This window comes from Vulpes lagopus, chromosome 12 (assembly GCF_018345385.1).
Source record: "Vulpes lagopus strain Blue_001 chromosome 12, ASM1834538v1, whole genome shotgun sequence".
NCBI lineage: Eukaryota > Metazoa > Chordata > Mammalia > Carnivora > Canidae > Vulpes > Vulpes lagopus.
The window spans coordinates 2,942,232-2,965,300 of NC_054835.1; the positions used below are offsets into that span (position 1 = coordinate 2,942,232).

A 23,069-nucleotide genomic window follows, 5' to 3' on the forward strand; every position below is an offset into this window, starting at 1 on the left:
TAGGCTGGAATTTCCTTCATTTTCATTCTCTGAGGCTGATGTGACTATCACAAATAAATGAAAAAATAAATAAATAAAATAAAATAAGAATTTACCAAACCAGTATTAAAAAAAAAAAAAAACAGTGAAAATGCACTATGAATAGCACATAGCAATATAACCCAAAGCATCCTAGTATGTGATGGTACCACTCCACGGGCTCTCCTCTTTCAGTAGACAAGATCTTCATTCCTCAAATTCTCACCTGCTTTTCAATCAGCAGCACATATTTGCAAGATGTCTAGCTGGGATTGATCTATAACCTGGTGCTGAAAGAAGGCATTTTTCTGTATCATCTGCCTAAATAGTCCATGAGAGCCACATTCCAAACAGTTGAGTCAGTTCTCCCAAACAAAGAGAAAGGTCTTTCTGATGGACTTTTATGAAGCAGGGCACAGGGTAAGGCTTTGGGAACAGGGATGGTATATGTCTCCAAGTGAAAGACTAATCTGAGATATCACACAAATCAATAGGACATCACTTAAAACCATTTTCTCCAAAAATCTCACAAAACACTGGTTTATCCAAAAGTCTCCAACTAATCTTAGGTACTTTTTAGTTTTACAGTTTTATCTAGGTTTAATTTGTATACCATAAAATGAATCCACTTGTAAATGTACAATGACTTCTATATTACTCATTTGTAGAATTGTGCAACTATCACTGCAATCCAATTTTAGAACAGTATCACTGAAAAACTCCCTTTGAGCCTGTGTCCAATCAATCTCCACTCCTACCTTTAGACCAACCATTGATTTGCATCCTGTCTCTATAAATTAGCCTTTTCTAGATATTTCATATAAATAGAATCATGTAAAATGTAGTCTTTTGAGTCTGATTTCTTTCACTTAGCATATTTTTGAAGTGCATTCCTGTTGTAGCATATGTTAGTAGTTCATTCTTTTTTACTGTTGAATAGCATTCCATTATATGGATATTCCACACTTTGTTTATGCCTTTACCAGCTAATGGACATTTGGATTGTTTCTAGATTTTGACTATTATAAATAATGCTGCTATAAATGTTCATATACAAGTTTTTGTGTAGACATACATTTATATGTCTCTTGGGTAGATACCTAGGAATGAAACTGCTGCATCATATGGTAAGTTTCTATTTAACTTTTTTTTTTTTTTTAAGAGAGTAGGGAGGGAAGGGCAGAGGGAGAGAGAGAGAATCTTAAGCAGGCTCCATACCCAATGTGGAGCATGACACAGGGCTCAATCTCACACACTGAAATCACAATTTGAGCCAAAATCAAGAGTCAGATGCTTAACCGACTGAGCCACCCAGGCGCCCCTATGTTTAACCTAATGATATTGCCAAACTGACTTCTAAAGTGACTATACCTATAAGACAGACAAATTCTGGCAAGACAGAATGGTGATTATAGTTAATAAGACTAAAGTAATATTAAGCTATAAAATACTAAAGTATAATATATTTTAAAGTTGGCAAGAGGACAGATCTAAAATATTCATCACAAAAAAGAAAGGGTCATTACATGACATGATGAAGAGGTTAGCTAATGCTATAGTGGTAATCATTTTGTAATATGTAAGGATACGGAGTCAACTCATTGGACACCTTAAATTTATACAATGTTACTTGTCAATGATACCTACATAAAGCTGGAAAAAATATTCCATATATTAGTATTTGGATTGAAAGTAAAGCATATTACCAGTGATGATGTTTTCTAGCTGCCCAAAATATTCTTATGCAGTTTTGTATTATTTACTTTGTAAAACCTCAAGATATGAATTCAGAGAAATAAAAGTCAAATCAAATAGAAAATAAAAAAATAAAGTGACTATACCATTTTATATTCTCATAGCAATGCACAAGGTTTCCAGTTCCTATACATCCTTACCAACACGTTTTTATAGTTTTTTTGACGATAGCCACTCCAGAAGGTATATAGTAGAAATTCATTATGAATTTAACTTGATTTCCCTAATAATTAACAGGATGTTAAACATCTTTTTTATGTGATAAAATAAATGTCTGTTCTTTTAACTCATGTTTTTGGTTTTTTTCATTTATTTTTATTGTAATAACATTTTAAACATTTTTGAGTGTACAATTCAGTGGCATTAAATTCAAAAGGCTGTGCAACCACCACCACTATCCACTTCCAGAATATTTTCAAAATTTACCCATTAAATAACTATCCATTCCACACTTTGACCACTTCCCCTAGTCTACTCTCTCTATGAATTTGCCTAGTTATTGCACGTAAATAGAGTCCTACAACAAAAAGTAATTTTTATTTAAAAAAAATAAGTTTTAAAACCAGCTTGTTTGTCTTCTGATTTGTAAGATCTTGTTCTTTATATGTTTTGGACACTCCTTTATCAGATATGCAAATCTTTCTCTCTGGAGCTTGTCTTTTCACTTTTTTAATCATGTCTTTTGAAATGCAAAAGTTTTTACATTTTAATGAAGCCAACTTATCAAATTTTTCTTTAATAGCTTGTGCCACTCGTGAGGACACCCAAAGTCACAGATACTCTTCAAGACATTTCGTAGTTTTGGGCAGCCCCGGTGGCGCAGCGGTTCGGCGCCGCCTGCAGCCTGGGGTGCGATCCTGGAGACCGGGGATCGAGTCCCACATCAGGCTCCCTGCATGGAGCCTGCTTCTCCCTCTGCCTCTCTCTCTCTCTGCGTCTATGAATAAATAAATAAAATCTTAAAAAAAAAAAAAAGAAATTTCGTAGTTTTAAATTTATGTGTATGATCCACTTTGAGTTAATTTTTTGTCTAGTATAAATTAAAGGCCTGAGTTCTTTTTTTTTTTTTCTGCATGCTGATACCCAATTTCCCAGCATCATTTGCTGAAAAAACTACTCTCCCCCTACCCTGCTGAATTGTCTTAGTACCTGTGTCAAAAATCAACTCACCATATATGTAAGGATATATTTCTGAACCCTCAACCCAGTTCTAGTACCCATCCTTAAACCAATATATCACACTGTCTTGATTATAATTACTTTATGGTAGTTTCTGAAATCATGCTTTCTCAAAATTTCATTGACTACTTCAGGACCTTTGCATCTCCACAGAAATTTTAGGTTTAAATTTCTTTAAAGTATTCAGTTGGGGCAGCTCGGGTGGCTCAGGGGTTGGGCACCTGCCTTTGGCCCAGGGTGTGACCCTGGAGACCCTGGATCAAGTCCCACATCGGGCTCCCTGCATGGAGCCTGCTTCTCCCTCTGCCTGTGTGTCTCTACCTCTCTCTCTCTCTCTAATGAAAAAATAAATAAAATCTTAAAAAAAAAAAAGTATTCAGTTGGAATTTTTTTGTAGAGAGATTACATTGAATCTATACATCAAATTGAGGATAATTATCATTTTAACAACGTTTAGACTTGTAGTCCATGAAGATGGAATGTCTCTCCACTTTTTTAGTTCTTTTAAAACTTCTCAATAATATTTTAGTTTTTCGTGTACAAATCTTATTACTTCTTTTGTTAAATTTATTCCTATGTATGTTATTCTTTTGATGCCAATCATGAATCGAATTCTTTTCCTTACTTTCATTTCTGGATTATTGCTAGTATACAAAAAAAAAAAAAAATTTTTTGTGTATTGATCTGGTATCCTGTAACCTTGCTTAAACTCAGATCTGTTTTTGCTTTTTTGTGAATTACTTAGGTATATATAGAGGATTAGGTCGTCTATGTATAAAACATTTTTAACTCTTTCCAATTTAGATGCCTCCCCCCACACCCTCACCCCATTGCACTAAGAGTGGACTTACGAGTGGATATTCTTGGGACGCCTGGGTAGCTCAGTGGTTGACCTTCTGCTTTTGGCTTGGGGCGTGATCCTGGAGTCCTGGGATCGAGTCCCACATCGGGCTTCCCACATGGAGCCTGCTTCTCCCTCTGCCTGTCTCTGCCTATCTCTGTGTCTCTCATGAATAAATAAATAAAATCTTAAAAAAAAAAAAAAAGAGTGGATATTCTTACTTGCCGTGTTCCCAATTTTAGAAGAGCCTTCATATTTCACCATTAAGTATTACATTAGCTTTAGGATTTTACAGATGCCCCTTATCAAGGTGAAATTGCCTACTCTTCCTGGTTTGTTGTTAGATTTTGTCAGGAAGGAGTGTTCGATTACATCAAATGCTTTTTCTGTGTCTACTGAGATGATCATGTGGGATTTTCTTTAAAAACTTTTTATTAGGGGGGAATCCCTGGGTGGCTCAGCTGTTTGGCGCCTGCCTTTGGACTAGGGCGTGACCCTGGAGACTGGGGATCAAGTCCCACATTAGGCTTCCTGCATGGAGCCTGCTTCTCCCTCTGCCTCTGTCTGTGCCTCTGTCTGTGTCTCTCATGAATAAATAAATAAAATCTTAAAAAAAAAAGAAGTGACTGAGTCTAACCAAGCTGTGGGGTAAAAACTACTTAAAAAAAAAAACAAAAACTTTTATTAGGGGACACCTGGGTGGTTCAGCGGTTAAGTGTCTGCCTTCCGGCTCAGGGTACGATCCTGGAGTCCAGGGTCGAGTCCCACATCAAGTCCCACATCGGGCTCCCCACATGAAGCCTGCTTCTCCCTCTGCCTATGTCTCTGCCTCTCTCTCTGTCTCTCATGAATAAATAAATCTAAAAAGACACCTTTTATCAGCATGGTTTATTATATGATAGCAAACTATGACCTGTGAACTAGCTATTTTGGTAAAGTTTTACTGAAATATAGGCACATCCACTTATTTAAATTTACATCTTGTCTACGGCTGTTTTTGTAGTATAACAGCAGAGCTGAGTAGTTTCAACAGAAACCGTAATGGTCCAAAAGCCTAAAATATTTACCAACTAGCCTTTTAAGAGAACATCTGCTGACCCTTGGTATGTTTATGTTGGTATATACATTTTAATCCAATCTTGCATGCCTGGGATAACACCCAATTGATCATGGTATATAATCCATTTTCTATGTTGCTAAATTTAGTTAGCTAATATTTTATTAAAGATTATTGTGTCTATGTTCATAAAGGATACTGTTCTGCAGTTTTCTTATATCTTTGTCTGGCTTTGTTATCAGGGGAATTGGGTCCTCATAAAATGAGTTGCCACGTGTTCCTTCCTCTTCTAACTTTCTAAAAGTTTGTGGAGGATTAGTTTTAGTGCTTCTTTAAATGTTTGACAGAATTCACCATTGAAGCCACTAAGCCTGGGGTTCTTTCGCAGTAAGATTTTTTTTTTTTTTTTTTTTTTTATTTATGATAGTCACAGAGAGAGAGAGAGAGGCAGAGACATAGGCAGAGGGAGAAGCAGGCTCCATGCACCAGGAGCCTGATGTGGGATTCGATCCCGGGTCTCCAGGATCGTGCCCTGGGCCAAAGGCAAGCGCCAAACCACTGCGCCACCCAGGGATCCCAAGATTTTTAATTACTGATTCATTTTCTTTCATTGTTACAGATACAGAAAACGTTTCTTTAATTGTTAATTCGCCAGTGAAGCCACTGGGCCTGGGCTTCTCTTTGCAGTAAGGTTTTAAATTACTGGTTTAATTCTTTAGTTGTTACAGATCTATTCATTTATGTATTTCCTCTTGAGTTAGTTTTAGTAATTTGTGCCTTAGGCATTTGTGTCTAGGAATTTGTCCACTCCATTTAAGTTGTCTAATTTGTTGAGAAAAAGTTATTCATAATTTTCTCTTACAATCTTTTTTGTTTCTTTGGAGTGATTTCCTTGCTAAAGTCAATTAGTTCTATTTGTTTCTAGTCTGTTGTGAATTACTTAAATATGGCATTATATCATCTATGTATAAAGACAGTTTTATTTTTAATTCTTTATTTAATGATTTTATTTAAAAAAAATAGCTGTCCCACGTCATAGTTTGCTGACCTCTGTATTATTCCATATTAATATTTTCTTAAAATCCCAAAATGATCATCTTGATTTGGGGTTTATCTAGTTTCTTTTCTTTAAGATTTATTTATTTGGTAGAGGGAGATTGAGAGGAAAACTTAAGCAGATTCCATGTAGACTGTGAAGCCCTATGCCAGCCAGGCTCAATCTCACCTTCCTGAGATCACAACCTGAGCCAAAACCAAGAGTCAGATGCTTAACCAACTGCACCACCCAGGCACCCCATCTTTATCTAGTGTGGTACAAGGTGGAAGCTTAGGTTAATGCTTGAGACCCTTTCTTCTTTCCTCATATAGTTGTAAATTTAAAAGCTATAAAATTTCATATAAGCACTGTTTTAGCTGCATTCAATGAAATATTTTCCTTTTCATTTAGTCAAACATTTGCCTCCATTTAGTCTATATTTGCCTTAGGATTCTTCTTTGACCTATGGGTTATTTGTAAGTAATTTGGTTTACTTTCAAATATTTGGAGATATCCTAAATATCTTTCTGTTATAGATCTCTAATTCTGTTGTGGTCATAAAACGTATCTTGTAGGATTTCAATCTGTAAAAATAATTAAGACTTATTTTATGGCCCAGAATATTCTTAAACTATTCCATGTACACTCAAAAAATGTATATTAAAAAAAATGTATATTCTGCATAGAGTATTCAATAAATGAGTTGGTTGCCTGCGTTGTCTTCTATAATCTTGCTAATTTTGTCTAGTTCTATCAATTATTGAGAGTGGGGTACTGAAATCTATATTATTATTGAGTTTATTTCTCTTAATTCCTGTTTTTGTTTCAGATATTCTGGTGCTGTTAGGTATATTTTTATAATTGTTATATTTCCGTTTATTGACTCTTTTGTCCTTATGAAATGTCCCTCTTTCTCTAGTGTTATTTCTTAAACTATATTTTATATGTTATTAATATAGTCACTCCAGCTCTCCTATGGTTACTGTTTGTATGATCTATTTTTTAGCATCTTTTTACTTTTAACCTATTTGTGTCTTTAAATCTAGAGTATGTCTCTATTGACAGCATAAATTTGCATCTTGCTTTTTTATCCAGATTGACAATACCTACACCTTTTGAATAGGCAGTTAGTCCATTCACATTTGATATAATTTTTGACATGGCTGGATTTATGTATACTATTTTACTGGTTTTGTTTCATGTCTTTGTCTTTAACCTCTTTTCCTCCATTGCTATCTTTTTGTGTGTGAAATATTTCTATATATATATATATACACCATTTTAATCCCTCTATTGACTTTTTCACAATTATTTTTTGTTCTTTTCTTTGTGGTTGCTCTAGATATCACAATATGTATCTTTTACTTATCACAATCTAACTTAACTCCAGGAAATACAGAAATTTGCTCCAATATATCTCCTATTCCATCTCTTTTGTTTTTACTATATATGTGTCATAAACTCAGTAATATAGTATTATAATTATTGCTTTAATCCTAAAAATTAAAAGAATAAGAAAAATAGTTATATTTACCTATATACTTACCATTTCCAATGTTCTTCATTCTTCTTATAGATTCAAGTGACCATCTGCTGTCACTTCCTCTCAGCTTTAAGGACTTCCATTAGTATTTTAAGGCAGGTCTGCTATCAACAAATCCTCTCCCCTTTTTATGTGAGAATGTCTTTATTTTGCCTTTATTTCTGAAGAAGAGTTTTGCTAGATAAAGAAATCTTGGTTAATGTTTTTTTCTCCACGTGTTTACTATGTCATCCCACTCTCTTCAGATTTCCTTGCTTCTGATGAGAAGGCAGCCATAAATTCTAGTGTTATTCCCTTGTATGTGATTAATCATTCTGTTCTTGCTGTTTTCAAGATTTTTCTCTTTGTCTTACAACAATTTGACTCTCATATGGGTTTATCATGCTTGGGTTTATCAAGCTTCTTGGATCTGTAGATGAATGCTTCTCCTCAAATGTGGAAAGCAAATTTTGGCCACTATTTCTTCTAATAATCTTTTCTGCTGCTCTCTCACTCCTCTCCTTTTATGTATGTATACTCTTAGGTGTAGATCTGATGTTGTCCCACAGATCTCAGAGGCTCTGTTCATTGTTCAAGCTTTTTTCTGTTCTTTATAATTATTGACCTAACAGCCTATTGGTGACAAGTTCACCAATAATCTTTCTTCTGCCATCTTAAATCTGTTGAGTCCGTCCTAGTTAATTTTTCATTTCAGTTATAATTTTCAAATCAAGCACTTTCATTTTCTCTTAAAATTTCTCTTTGAGATTCTCTATTCATTGAGTCATTATCATGTTTCCTTTAATCCTTTATAAAAAGGATTCCCTTTATTTCACTGAAACATCTCTAATAGAGGCTTTGAAGTCTGTGTGTGCCAGATCCTGCATTTGAGATCACTAAAGACAGTTTCTACTGACTGATTTTTCTCTCTGAGTATAGGTTATTTTGCATGTCTTAAATTTTAACTTTTCTGTTGAATACTAAACATTTAAAGTAAGGTACTACTGATAATTGTAGATTCTGAATTTTTCCCAATTAAGGTTTTGTGATGATGGTGGGATTTTGTTCTTGTTTTTACCAACTTTTCAGGAATAAATTTGTAAAATCTTTCTCTCCTACAATGTATGGTGCCTGATGGCTCAGGATTTTTTCCCTTGTTTTTATTTTGAAGCCTGGCTTCTAAGCACTACCCCTCTATCTGCATAACTTACTGACTGGCCAGAGGTGGTGCTCACCTTGAGCCCTTTTATTCTGTTGATGGACCTGTGGTTGGGATAGGGAGCACATTCTCATTTTAGGCCTTCACGTCTACTATAAACTTTACCTTTTGCTGGGCTTTCTCACACTTCCTTTGCATGGCCAAAATGTGTAGGTGGCTTGGGTTGCACTGGTTTCTAACTGTGCATGAAGCCTCCAAGCAACCCAGGATATAAGGAGAGCTTATCCAACTCCCTGTAGTTGCATTACCTCCCAGATCTTTCTATTAAAGCCCTGTCTAGTCTGCTCCACTGTTTGCCCCAAACAGGACTGTAACCTTAGGCTAGTAGAGTTGCTTGGCTCTCCTTATTTCACTTGCCACCAAGATCATCACTTTTAATTGATAATATTCCAAGTCAAGTGAGTCCCCTCCCACAGGAGTAGTAAAGCTGCTGATTTTCACAACCAACCCACCCTAGTTGAACTACTACACTATCATAGTTGAAAAAACAGGAGCTATCCTGGGCAAGATCACAAATGCGTTTTATGTAAAATTCAGTGGTTTTCATGAATAAACATTTCTCAACTTGTTAAAAGCCTATAATTGTTTCTGACAGTTTTTTCCAGCTTTATAGTTGCTTTTGGGGGGCAGGATTTGTTGACCTGCTCACTCACTCATACCAGAAATGAATCTCCTCCTCAGATACGTTTTTATAAATCTCCTAATAAAATCCTAACCTTGGGGATCCCTGGGTGGCTCAGCAGTTTGGCTCCTGCCTTTGGCCCAGGGTGCAATCCTGGAGTCCCGGGATCGAGTCCCGCATCAGGCTCCCGGCATGGAGCCTGCTTCTCCCTCTGCCTGTGTCTCTGCCTCTCTCTCTCTTTATCTATCATAAATAAATAAAAAAATCTTAAAAAAAAAAATCCTAACCTTGGTAAAGCCAAACAGTCTGAAATCCAATCTATTTTCCTGGAATTAGACCCACGTGCCTAATTCCTAATTAGGAAATTATTTAGGAAATTAGGAAATAGGAAATACCTAAACTGTTCAAATACAACTCAATTCCAAAAAAATACGTAAGAGAAAAAATTTCCCTGGGGAAAGCAAAGGAATAAAGTTACTCGGAATATTGCAATTATTTTCAATTCCAGAAGACAATAATACAAAAATTTGAATATCAGGTAGTTATTTTCAGTTCCCACCTCCCAAAAGCCCTAACTATTGCAGTCACTAGTACTCTGTAGATGTATATACAATCTCAACAGTCCTAAAGCCAATCATGGTTAAGACAAGAGTACATAGACAGCCTCAAATCTTGTCACCAAATAGGTATTAAATAGGTCCTACACAAAGGACACTGAGTGTTACAGCTGGCCCTGCCCACCGCAGTTAAACCCATCGGCATGCCTAAGCGTCCATCTCATGGGTCCCTTGCTTACTAGCCTGGGCTTAACTCTCGGCCCCTCTGGTCATTACCATCTCAAGACCCAAAGTCCTGAGTCTTAGATACTTTGTACTCCCAGACAATAACTGGTTAGTCTGAAATTATCTATTCTACTTGCCAAACTTCAGGCATCACCTAATGCCCGGATTTTCACTTCATTTGTCACCTCCCCATGCCTTCCTACCCCAGGGCTGACAAATAATTAGTAATCAACCATGCCCCTGAATTTGCCCTGCCACTGTCCCTCAATGCTGGACTTGACGGTGAATTTAGAAAACCTCCATCATGTCTGACAATTTGTCTATTCTATTCATATTCTCCTTAAAATATATTTGTACCTTCTACTAAATAGTCAATGGGCTATAGCCCCTGACAGGACAAATGGACACTAACTCAAGCTGGGCTTATCTTCTTTCCTGAGCATTTAAAATTTGAACACAGGGGTGCCTGGGTGGTACAGTCAGTTAAGCATCCAACTCTTGATTTTGGCTCAAATCTGATCTCCGGGTTGTGGGATGGAGCCGTGTCGGGTTCCTCACTCTGTGAGGAGTCTACTTGGATTTTTCTCTCCCTCTTCTCTGCCCCTCCCCACTTGCACATGTTCTCCAAGTAAACAAACAAATTTTTAAAAGGGGAAAAAAAATTTGAACACAAATGCTTCAGTTAGCCTGTGTAGGGCATGGGTGCTGGAAAGACATGACAAGGCAGAGCAGAGGCAGCCATTTTCTATAGTGGATACAGATGCAAAGAATATCAGTTTGAAGGAAAAAAGAAATATGAACCAGAGGCACCAGAAAAGGAAAAATAAGATTCCATTTGACCACAAAGAGATGGGAAAGAAATTCTGGTCTTAATTCTTCATGAAATTCAAAAGGCCACAAGAGAAACCCTGTACTTTCCACTAGTGTCCCCATTTCAAAGTAGCTTAAGGGAGAGGGGTGGGTGTTCTGTTCCTCACAACTGAACTACTCCAGTTAACACCTCCGGTTTCTCTTGCTACCAGCTTATATTTCCCAGAAATCCACATCACTCACACTCTAGTTAGAATCTATAAAGCTCCTTGTGTTCAGCTCATGTTTTTTTGTTTGTTTGTTTGTTTTGTTTTGTTTTGTTTGCTACACCAAGATTCTTTACAAACCCCTAAGATTAGATCCTATTCTAGAAGCTCTGGAGTTTTCTTTGGCTATGATGAACAGGTAATGAAAGGTAGTATGATCTTCACCTTTTACCCTCAGCTTCTCACTTGAGAACCACTACCTACTTCATAAATTTGTAACAGGAATTATAAAAGGTGAGAGTAAAGTCCTTGTCACATCACTTGACACACAACAAGCCCCACTAAAGGTAGTTTCTTTTAGTATTAAATGGACTAAATGTGTACACTATGAACATTAGGTAAAAATTATTTCACTGATATTTAAGATCTGAAGGGCACCAGCCATATTAAGAAGACTAATCAACAGTATTCCTGCTGGATAGTATTCTTTTCACATGACAGCACTATAATCTTAACTTGTGAACAGCCATACCAACTCCCCAAATCAATATCTATTCCTCTAAAACTTGTTTCTAGTCCTATTGTAATTCTGAAGTTTTTAAAATGATCCTGTCGTCTTTCACCTGCATTTCTAGGATCAGTTTTACATTTACCAATGTCGCTTATAAGATTTATTTGCTTACTGATATTTTTACCAATTTGTTTGAAAAAAAAAAAAAAGAAACAAAAGTCAGAGGTTGAAACTAACTGGTCAAAAATCACATTTATCAAATTTATGTGAAGAGAATGTAATATCTTATTAGTGAATTATAATCAAGGGCCAAAATTATCATTACTCTTAGGAAAGGTTATAAAGCATTTTAAGTTTTTGTCAAACAAAACCTCTAACAGAAAAAGGGGGAAAGGGACAGAGATAGAGACTAAATATCACAGCTTAGGTTATTTTGATAAAAGTTACATTTATGGTTTGGCTTTTACTGCATCTTAGTTATGTTGACAGATTCCTGGACAACTAAGGTGCTAAATAATCCAGACGCCAAACAAATCAACAAAAGTCCCAGCACAAAAATCATTACATAAAGGATTTTATTTCCTTCTCAATTACACAGATCTACTCCATTCAACATAAGGAAAAACAATTCCCAGAAGAATCATTTGGTTTTAGATTCACATAACAAATAGTAATTGTCAATAGGACTGATCACATTATGAGGAATAATTCTATCAACAATATTAGAGCTATTATTATAAATATCTGTGGATACAACAATGACCACACATATTCATACACATAAAATGGTCAGATTTTGCTTTAATTCTCAGAAGAACACTCTTATTCTAATCCACACCTAGCTCCAAAGGCCCATTGGACTGAGCCTCCTTCTAGCTAGCCTCTATTTTTCTACCTTCTCCTCTTCCTTCCCAATCTTTTAGCTCCAGGATTCTAAAGATAGGAAGTTACAGGATCCTTGTGGTGAATTAATCCAACATTCATTTACCATATGAATGGCTGATGTTCAATTTCATTTCTACTTATGAATAAAGGCTATTTTAAGGGCAGCCCCAGTGGCTCAGCGGTTTAGTGCCGCCTTCACCCCAGGGCGTGATCCTAGAGACCCGGGATGAGTCCCATGTCAGGCTCCCTGCATGGAGCCTGCTTCTCTGTGTGTGTGTGTGTCTCTCATGAATAAATAAATGAAATCTCTAAAAGAAAAAAAAAAAGGCTATTTTAAGTAACTTGTTAACTGTTAATAAAATTCTGTTTATGAACTAAAATTAAGAAGACTCTTCAGTATTCCACTAAAAAGCCTGGCTGCTACAAAATGGGTGACAATGTTGCAAAAACCCTACTACACATATAAAATCAGTTGGAAGTCTTGCAGTTCTCAGAACTCCAATATCACTGCTGAAGGAATTAGTGGTAGTTTTCAATTGCTACTATTCTTGCTTTTTAATCTTCAGCTATGGGTCATTCAGCAATGTCATTTTCAGAGATTTATTTGAGAGAGAGAGACAGCACTCAACACACTTGTACAAAAGGGCAGAGGGAGATAATCTCAAGCAAACTCCCACCTCCTTCCCAGCGCAGAGCCTGCCTTAGGGCTTGATCTCTCAACCCATGAGATGATGACCTGAACTGAAACCGAGAGTCAGGCACTCAACCGACTGATGCTAGACACACCTAGCAATGTTATTTTCAAATCAGTTTGATACATGTTGTGTATGATGATGGGAACTGCATCAACACTATCCTTACTTTAAATTTTCTAGTAATTAGACTTTGATGTGTACATGTCATGTTTGAAATAGGAGTCATACCTCAATTGCTAAAGCACATTTATCATCCTGACCCCAAATTTATTTGTGCATAACATTCCATATCCAATAGAAAACAGGAACAGTAAGGTTAAGTAGGTAATGTGGTTCTGCCTAAGTTGGCTGAGGTCAAAAAAGGAGTCATCAGTGCTATAACCAAGCAAGCTACTCTAGGTTATCAGGTCACATTACTTCCAGCCTAGCAATCTTCCCAAACTTTTTCTCTGAACTACCTTAAGGAGCATTAGAAACTCACCTCATATAATCTGAACCCCATATATTCTGCCCATGACTTCCTGGAATCTCATATCCCCTTAACAGACTTTCTTCTTTCATCATTATCTTAATTCCTTAACCAGGAATATCTCTGTTCTCCCAATTTCCATTTTTCCCCCCAATTTCCATTTTTATAAGAAAAGCCCACACATTAGACTGTAACATTCATTAAAAAAGGCCTTTTTCTTTTTCGCCCAAGGAAAGGAGTCTCGGACTCAAAGGACAACATGGAGCCATTAATACCTCTTCTTGCATTTTCTTAGAAGTAGATTTTCAACTCTCAGATATAAGTGCATATCCTTCTTGTCTCTACCCCCAAACTCAGATCTCTTTGCATTAATGGTTGGCTCTCTCACCTTACTCCTCCCTCCCCCCAATATTCAAAGTAAAACAACTGGATAGCCACTGAATAAGTCACGATTTTGAAGTCTGAAAGGAAAAGGAGGGGGCAAAATGGGTTCCAACATATTTTAGAGTTTTCATGCATGCTTTTAGAATGAGCTAAAGGTTCATTCTTTCTCTCAAATTCTAAGGTTTAGCAGTATTACTTATCAGAAAATCTTGGTTTTTGTCGTTTAATTACGAAATTTATAAGCACTTTCTTTTATTTTTCAGTCTGATTCCTTGTTCTTGGTTCTTCAGTTAGGGCCTGTTGCCACCTTGTGGACTAAGTGGGAATAAATCTCAATGCACTACCACAAGTGCTTCCTTCCAGAAGACCACCACTAGATAGTGACTTAAAGTTTGAAATAAAAGACTACTCAAACTAACCTAGAAAACTAACTAGTTGGTTTATGGCTACACAAAAAATAGATTCACACAAAATAAATTGAATGTATCCAAAATAATGAGTTAAATAAAAATCTTTTGGAGGTAGTATGGCCTGAGGTTAAGAATCTCTTAACCCAGGCTTTGACTCTTAGCAAACAGGAATACAAGGAACTTCCTCATACTGATAAATAGCATCTACAAAAAATGTATGGCTTCTTGATTTCAAAACTTAACTACAAAGCTATTGTAATCAAAACAGTGTGGTACTGGCATAAAAGTAGACATACAGACAAATGGAACAGGATATGGAGCCCTGAAATAAACTCTCACATATAGGGACACCCGGGTGGCTTAGCGGTTGCGCATCTACCTTTGGCTCAGGAAGTGACCTCAGGTCCAGAGATGGAGTCCTGCATTGGGCTTCCTGTGGGGGGCCTGCTTTTCCCTCTACCTATGTCTCTGCCCCTCTCCCCTTTCCCTCCTTCTCTCTCTCTCTCTCTCTCATGAATAAATAAAATCATTTTTAAAAAATAAAAAATTAATTTAAAAAATCTCTCACATATATGGTCAATAACTTTCAACAAGGTTGTCAAAACCATCTAATGGGGAAGAAACAAAAAGAAAAAACAGTGATAGCAAAATTGAATACCCACATGTAAAAGAACGAATGTGGACCTTACACCAATACTCAAAACTTAACCTCGAAACAGATCAAAGACCTAAATGTAAGACCCAAAAGTATAAAACGTTTAGAGGAAAACAAGGAAAAGCTTAAATGGCCAGTGAGCACACGAAAGATGTTCAACATCATCATTCATTAGGGAAATGCAAATCAAAACCACAATGAGGTATCACCTCATACCCATTTGGATGGCTATTATCAAAAACACAGAAAATAGTGAGGATGTAGAAAAATTAGAACTCTTGTGCGTTGCTAGGAGAAATGTAAAATGATACAGCCACCGTAAAAAATTATATTGGCTCTTCAGAAAATTAAAAACAGAATTACCAAATGATCCAGCAACTCCAGTGTTGGGCATATACCCAAAAGAATTGAAAATAAGGACTTGAAGAAATATCTGCACATTCATATTTGCAGCAGCTCTATTCATGATAGCCAAAAGGTGTATGTGACCCAAAGTGTCTATCAACAGATGAATGGATAGACAAGCACCTGGGTGCCTCAATCAGTTAAAGCGTCTGCCCTTGGTTTGGCTCAAGTCATATCTTAGGGTCCTGGAATCAAGCCTCACATCAGGCTAGCAGATAGATAGTCTGCCCCTCCTTCTCCCTCTACCCCTTCCTCCTGGCTCATGCACTCTCTCTTAAACAAATAAATAAAATCTTAAAAAAAGAAAAGAAAAAAAGAAAAGAAAAGAAGAAGCTACACACAACCAGACAAATACTATGATTTTACTTATATAAAATACCTAGAATAGTCAAATTCACAAGAGACAGAAAGTAGAATGGTGGCTGCTAGAAGCTAGGGGAATGGAGAACCATTATTAATGGGTACAGAGTTTCAGTGTTATAAGATGAAAGTGTTACATCCATTCTGTGGGTGGATGGTCGTGATGATGACTGCACAACAGTATGAACATACTTAATGGCACTAAACCGTACATTGAAAAAATTGGTTAATGGGATGCCTGGGTGGCTCAGTGGTTGAGCGTCTGTCTTAGGGTCAGGGCGTGGTCCCAGAGTCCCAGGATCGAGTCCCACACATCAGGCAGCCTGCTTCTCCCTCTGCCTGTGTCTCTGCCTCTCTCTCTCTCTCTCTCTGTCTCTCATGAATAAATAAAATCTTTAAAAATAAATAAATAAATAATTGGTTAATAAAATTGCAAATGCTATGTGTATTTTTATTAAACTTTAAAAAAAGAAGAAAAAGAATCTAAGTATGGCTAACATACCTGATAGTGAAATACTGAATCTTTCCCCCTAATATCAAAAACAAAACAAGAATGTTATTCTCACCACTTTTATCTATTAGACTGGAAATCTGAACCAATGCAATAAGGTAATAAAAATAAACAAAACTCATAAACATCAAAAAGGAAGAAGCAGAATTGTCTTTATTCATAGATATACATATAAAAAGTCCCAAGGAATTTTTAAAACTTACTGGAACTAGGAAACAAACTTAATGTTATATGATACAAATTCGATATACAAAAATCAACTGCTTTTCTATACTAGCAATAAGCAATGGGAAAACAACATTTTAAAATAATACCATTTACAATAGCATTTTTTTAAAAAGGGTATTTAGGGTAAGTTTAAAGAAAGATATACTACATCTCAACAGTGATCTTTCAAAAACCTGATGAGAAAAAACAAATAAGTCCTAAATATGTGCAAAAGATACACTAAATTCACAGAAGACTCAGTTCTGAAATGTCAACTCTCCCGAAGTTAATAGGATCAATATAATCCAATCAAAATTCCAGGAGACTTCTTTGTTTAAAAAAAGAAAAAACTGACAGGCTGATTCTAAAATCTATAGGGAAATGAAAAAAGAAAGCAAACACCCTAGAATAGCCTGAACAACTTTAAAGGGAAAATGGAGTTGGAACATTAACACTACCTGATTTCAAGGCTGATTATAAAGTTATTATGGTATTCAAGACACTGCAGTACTGGAAAAGATAAATAGATTAATGGAAGATAATATAATCTATAAATAGACTCATACATATAAATAATTCATTTTTCAGCAAGTGCATCAAAAATTCAATGAGAAAGTCTTTTCAACAATTGGTGCTAAAACAAATGACTATTTATAAAGAAAGACTTGGACTTCTATCTCATACCATACAAAAATTTTAATTTGAGAGGAGTTATAGACATAAATATAAAAACTAAAAACAGTTTTTATAGAGAACAGAACACCTTTGCAACCTCAGGTTAGGCCAAGATTTCTTAGAACACAGCATTAAGCATAAAAGTAAAAATTAATAAATTAGACTTCCTAGAAATGTAAACTTCTGCTAAAAAAAATATTAATAAAACAGAAAGCCACAGACTGGGAGAAAATATTCACATCACTTCTTTGATGAAGGACTTGCATCCTAATTAAAAAAACAAAACAAAGCTCAAAAACAGGATTGAGAATAGAACTTTAACAGTCAAAAAACTTTCAACAGATACTTTTTTTCTTTTTTAAGATTTTATTTATTTGAAGGAGAGAAAGCACGAGTGTGTGCGTGCACAAGTGGAAGGAGGGGCAGAAGGAGAGGAAGAAGCAGATTCCTCTCTGAGCAGGGAGCCTGACTCAGGGCAATCCCAGTGCCTAGAGACCACGACCCTAGCCCAAGGCACACACCTAATCAACTACCAACTAAGTCACCTAGGCACCCCTGAATAAAAAGTGATATATGAACAGCCAATAAGAGCATAAAAAGGTGATCTACATAATTAATCATTAGGGAAATGCAAATTAACTGGGCGCCTGGGTGGCTCAGTTAAGTGTCTGACTCTTGGATTCAGCTCATGGATTATGCATAGATTATGGGATCAAGATCATGATCTCATGGATTATGGGATCAAGCCCACATTGGGCTCCACGCTCAGTGGGGAGTCCACTTGAAGATTCTCTCTCTCCCCCTCTCCCCTAACTTATGCTCTCTCTCTCAAATAAATATTTAAAAACAAAACAAAAAACAATCAGTCCATTACAGACTCACTAGAATGACTAAAATTTGAAAACTGATAACACCAAATGCTTGCAAAGATGTAGAACAACTGCAACTCCTACACTACTGGAGCTGTATAATATATTAACAATTTGGAAAACTGGTGGCAATTTCATAAAGCTTAACATACCATCTACCGTATAACCCAACAATTCCTAGATATGTGTCTAAGAGAAATAAAAACATATATCCACAGGACGCCTGGGTGGCTCAGTGGCTGAGCATCTGCCTTGGACTCAAGTCATGATCCCGGGGTCCTAGGATTGAATCCCACATAAGGCTCCCCTGCAGGGAGACTGCTTCTCTCTCTGCCTATGTCTCTGCCTCTTTCTGTGCGTCTCTCATGAATAAATAAAATCTTTAAAAATATATATATATATATGGAGATACATCCACAAAAACCTCATATAAGAGTTTTCACAGCTGCTTTATTCGTAATAGCCAAAAACTAGAAACAGCACAGGTTATCAACACATGTATAGATAAACTGTGATACAGTCAACGGAATACTACGTAGCAATAAAAAGAAATGAACTACTAAAGCCTGGAACAACATGGCTAGGTCTCAAACATTATGCTGTAAAACACTAGACACAAAAGAGCACCTGTTGTATGATTCCACTTATGACATTTTAGAACAGGCTAAACTAATCTATCATTACAAAGTTGAGAAGTTAATGCTTCTTAGGGTAGAACAGTGGAAATGACAGAGAAAAAAAGCATAAGGCAATTTTCTGAAGAGATGGCAATGTTCTGTATCTTGACAGAACATGGATTACAAAGGCGCATGCATTTGTAAAAAGTGTTTGAACCTTATACTTAGTATCTGTGCATTTCACTGTATGTAAATCATACCACTATTTTAAAAAGATAAAAATTATATTGTTTCTGTAACCACACAAGCTCCAGCTCTGCCAGTTACCAGCTCTGTGGCCTTGGCCAAGTGTTAAACTGTCAGTTTCTTCATCTGTAAAATGGAGGGAACAAGAGTTGAAAACATCATAAAAATTACAAGAATGAGATAATGTTTTAAAACCATTAGCATAGAGTAAATGCTCACTAAATATTACCCAAAAAAGTTAGAAACCCTTCATCATGTATTTCAGCAAAGAAGAAACATACAGGATTGGCAAGAATGGCTAGATGCTAGAGAATTCATATATATCTCACTTTTTTTTTTAAACAACCCCTAACAGGGATTATTACCATTGTATGGATAAAGAAACAGCTTCACAGGTTACCTATGGTCACTCAGCAAGGAAGTGACAAAAGCCAAGATGCAAACTCTCACTCATGTTTTTTCTACTGCAACATGCTATCTTCCATTAAGGTCATTTCCAGCAATGTAACCCTGCAACTGCCAGGGCAACACACTCAAATGAGAAGCTATTAAGGATCCTTTTATTCTCGATAGTATGGTAGTGCCAAGCCTGATTTTGAAAAGCTGGCCAATGTGGACAGCTTGATTGTGGATGGAAGGAGAACTGCAAGACTGTAGAAACCTGCAAACACTGCTCTAGGCTTCTACCCTGTTCTCAGGCTTCAAGATGGGTCCTGCTACTTGAGGATACCAATTCCCTTTCCTTAGAGCAATTTCAAGATAAGAGAATTCTGAATGTAAAAACCTGTGATCTAAGGTGGAAAGCTAGAATGCGAGTAGCTCAATTTGGTAGAATATAGAATAGCCTTACAAATTTGGTAAAAGAAATGAGAGCCAGAGATTTTTTTTAAAAAATACATCTCTTTTGGGGCACCTGGGTAGCTCAGGGGGTTAAGCATCCAACACTTGATTCTGGCTCAGGTTATGATCTCAGGGTAATGAGATCAAGCCCTATGTCAGGCTCGACACTGGGCCATGGAGTCTGCTTAAGATTCTCTCTCTCCTTCTTCCTCTGCTCCTCCTCTACCCATGCACACAACACACGCTCACTCTCTCATTCAAAAAATTAAGTATGTATAATTTTTTCTTAATACAAGAGTTTTGGGGCACCTGGGTGGCTCAGTGGTTGAGCACTGCCTCCATCAGGTCGTAATCCTGGGGTCCTAGGATCAAGTCCCACACAAGTCCCCTGCAGGGAGCCTGGTTCTCACTCTGCCTATGTCGCTGCCTCTCTCTCTGTGTCTCTCATGAATGAATAAATAAAATCTCTTAAAAAATAAAAATACAAGAGCTTTATTTTTTTTAAATTTAAACACAGAAATCATGAAAGTTGCCCTGTGATACTATTTGCCCAAAGATATTATACTGTTAACAAACAGTTCAGTATACCCTTCTTCCAGACTAAAATCTGCCTTTTCTTTAGCAATTCTATAGTAGTACTCCATTGCATGGATAACCACAGTCTATGAAACCAGCAGTCCTCTGTTAAACTCTTTCCAATTTTTTTGCTATTATGAATGCTGAAAGGAGTATCTTTGACTATATATTTTGCACACCTGTCATTTCTTATAGGATAAAGACTGAGACATGAATTGCTACATATGTAATTTTTAATTTTTAAATCACTAAATCTGCAAAAGTAAACCTGTACATTTTCAGCTTTGATATATTATAGTCATAATGGTTCCTATTTTCCCACACCTTCAGCTGCACTGACAATTATCATTCTTTAGTATAGGAGCTACAAACTCAAAAGCCTACAAAATGTGGAGACATACTTGGATGAAGGAGGCCATCTAGGTCTGTGACAAACCTGAAAGTGCATGCTCACATCAAGAAGGGCAGCCACTATTCTATTCCAGCCAACAGATGTTGTGAAGAAATCCAAGCTGAATTTATCAAGAAGGACAAAACTCCGAATTTTTATGAAAATCTTGCAGGTTTTAAGTGTTGACAACATGATTTATTTGAGTATGTAGTTACTCAGACAAAAATACATCCATAGGCCAGACTACATTTGGTACGTGGAATTTTGTCTGAGATGAAAAAGATGTAATAACACTGTATTTTCACTTTGAATCTTATTATTCATGAAGTTTGTTTCTATGTTTACCAACAAAGGATGTATGGTTTTGGTTCATAGTGACTGTCAGCACCCTTCAAAGGAAGATGCTTATCTCCCCTCCCCCCAGATTCACATCTACAACAAATACTGGACACCCCCCACCCCCACCCCCCAAAAAAGATATGTAACTTCAGGTACTGAGGCTAAAAAAAGTGGTCTTAGTTGATCAAAGTGTGGCTGGTAAAGGTATATGAAGACTGTTGGGACTGAGTTGCTATAATCTCCCCCCAGCATACTTAAACCACAAGATTTTCAGAGAAAATACTAATTTGTAAAACTAAGCATAACTCTGAAGAAGATGGCTTTAATAATCTAGCATTTCCCTCTACTACCTGAAACATTTGCCTAACAGCAAATTTTCTCTGGTAAGACATCAAAAAAGAAAGAATTCTCACACATCCTCTTATTATCATATACTGAACTTAAACCACTTTCTGCTTTTTTTAATGAAACAAAGCACAGATTTGTGCAAATCTTTCTGTTCTCAAAAATGTTACTGCATATACAGCTTCTGTAGAAAGAACAATTTCAGCAAACTATCTAGCTTTAGTTTATTCTCATTCCTTCTTAGTCATCCATTACAAATCTCCAGACCCAGATGTTCCAGCATTCCCTGCACCCACTAGAGATAATGGCAGAGATCCGTGAGCATCCAAGGACCCACCAACAGCCTTTGAATGCAACTATCTTTTCATCAATTGTAAACAAGTCCTAAACTCTTGGCTCCATAGGGAGTCCCTACCAAGTCAGTATAAACTCTGTAATAGGGGCAGAGGTCAAGGGGATGAGAGCTCAGCCTAAAGCCCTGAATCTCATCCCATCCCTACCCTGTTCAAAAGAATTCTTATCAGAAGAGAACTCCCCAGCAAAAACCCACATTCAAGAGACCTGATACAGCAGATCCAGCTGAAGTTTTGGAAGAAGGTTCTTGGAACAGTTATGAATGTGAAAAACTCACGAAATAAGTTTTGTGAAGGAAAGGGGACATAAAGGGAAAAACAACGGAGATCTGTGAATTTATCTTCATTTGTTTCAGGAAAGAACCTGTCTGACAAATAGTGGAATAATCCTGAACCTGAGCCAGAGAAGAAATCTCTTTGGGAACGTACTCCACAGTGAATTATCCTACGTTGTATCCAAAATCATTCTAATATATAAAAAAGAGCCCAAATAACACTTAGAAAATAGTATATTTTTCTGTATACAAAAAAGCCCCAAAATATGATGTATGTTATAAATCATTATATTGCTTTAAGCTCTTCCAGTAGCATTTGAGGCCTGTCACAGTCAAGAGAACTAAAGACAGGATAGAAGAGAATTTAAATGAAATAAGTCAATCAGAGAAAATTATCATATGATTTCATTCTTGTAGAATTTAAGAAACAAAACAGAGGAGCATAGGTGAAGGGAGGGAAAAATAAAACAAGATTAAATCAGAGAAAGAGAGAAACCATAAGAGACTTTTTTTTAACAAACTGAGGTTTGCTGGTGGGGGGGGGGAGCGGAGAGATGGATGATGGGCATTAAGGAGGGCACTTGATGTAATGAGCACTGGATGTTACATGTAACTTATGAATCACTAAACCACCTCTGAAACTAATAATATACTACAAGTTAATTAAATTTTAATAAAATAATTTATTTTTTTATTTTTTTTAATTTTTATGTATTTATTTATGATAGTCACACACAGAGAGAGAGAGAGGCAGAGACATAGGCAGAGGGAGAAGCAGGCTCCATGCACCGGGAGCCCGACGTGGGACTTGATCCCAGGTCTCCAGGATCGTGTCCTGGGGCAAAGGCAGGCGCTATACCGCTGCGCCACCCAGGGTTCCCAAAATAATTTTTTTTAAAAACAGTTCTCAAATCTCAGATACTTCTCCACTTTATATTTTGGAGTGAGTCTTTTAACCTCTCCAAGCCTTAACATTCTCATCTGTAAGATAAGGATAGTATCTT

General features: G+C 36.6%; 1 protein-coding gene and 1 long non-coding RNA gene across 5 annotated transcripts in view; one reads left to right on the forward strand and one right to left on the reverse strand.

Annotated features, from left to right (window-relative positions):
* The window catches only part of NR6A1 (nuclear receptor subfamily 6 group A member 1), a 225,035-nt gene that overhangs the window by 156,598 nt on the left and 45,368 nt on the right, over positions 1-23,069 (reverse strand). The window lies entirely within an intron of this gene.
* The window catches only part of LOC121473364, a 73,180-nt gene that overhangs the window by 44,435 nt on the left and 5,676 nt on the right, over positions 1-23,069 (forward strand). Inside the window, exon 3 of one of the 2 annotated variants that reach the window (XR_005983145.1) lies at positions 3,757-4,249. The exons of the other annotated variant lie outside the window; for it this stretch is intronic. This is a non-coding gene — a long non-coding RNA (uncharacterized LOC121473364). Of the gene's footprint in view, positions 1-3,756; positions 4,250-23,069 lie in introns of those variants that run through there. 2 annotated transcript variants of the gene reach the window in all.